General features: G+C 49.0%; 1 protein-coding gene across 1 annotated transcript in view; it reads right to left on the reverse strand.

Annotated features, from left to right (window-relative positions):
* Positions 1-343, reverse strand: part of CSUI_008059 (dna-directed rna polymerase ii subunit rpb1) — a 1,479-nt gene extending 1,136 nt beyond the window's left edge. Inside the window, exon 1 of the mRNA XM_068068198.1 lies at positions 1-343. This exon is cut by the window's left edge and continues 1,136 nt beyond it. The gene's annotated coding sequence lies outside the window, so the exon portion shown is untranslated.
* Positions 344-351: the final 8 nt, after the last annotated feature.

Raw genomic sequence — 351 nt, forward strand, 5'->3', positions numbered from 1 at the left:
AAGAAGAAGAAGAAGAGACACAGCGATTTCGAACTCTTTCTTCTCCCCCCTTTTCCTTTCTTCTCTTGAGATAGGCATCTCGATTCTTCTTGATACTAACCAAGCACCTCATCAGATTCCCGCCTTGAATCTCCAGACTTCCATCAAGGGTAGAGAGCCTCACAAGGACTTCTATCCCAAGGAAAGACGCTCTTAGAGAAGAATCGGAACAAACCGTCATGAGAAGTTCTCTCTCAAAATCCCATGGCCTAGTGAAGCAAGCACCAGCGAAAGGACAGGCACTTAGGATGAAGCCACAGGGCCGCGCCGAGTCCTTATGATGACGGGAGGAAGAGAAGGGGGTACGTGACG

The sequence above is a fragment of the Cystoisospora suis genome (assembly GCF_002600585.1).
Source record: "Cystoisospora suis strain Wien I chromosome Unknown contig_4405, whole genome shotgun sequence".
NCBI classification, from domain to species: Eukaryota; Apicomplexa; class Conoidasida; order Eucoccidiorida; family Sarcocystidae; genus Cystoisospora; species Cystoisospora suis.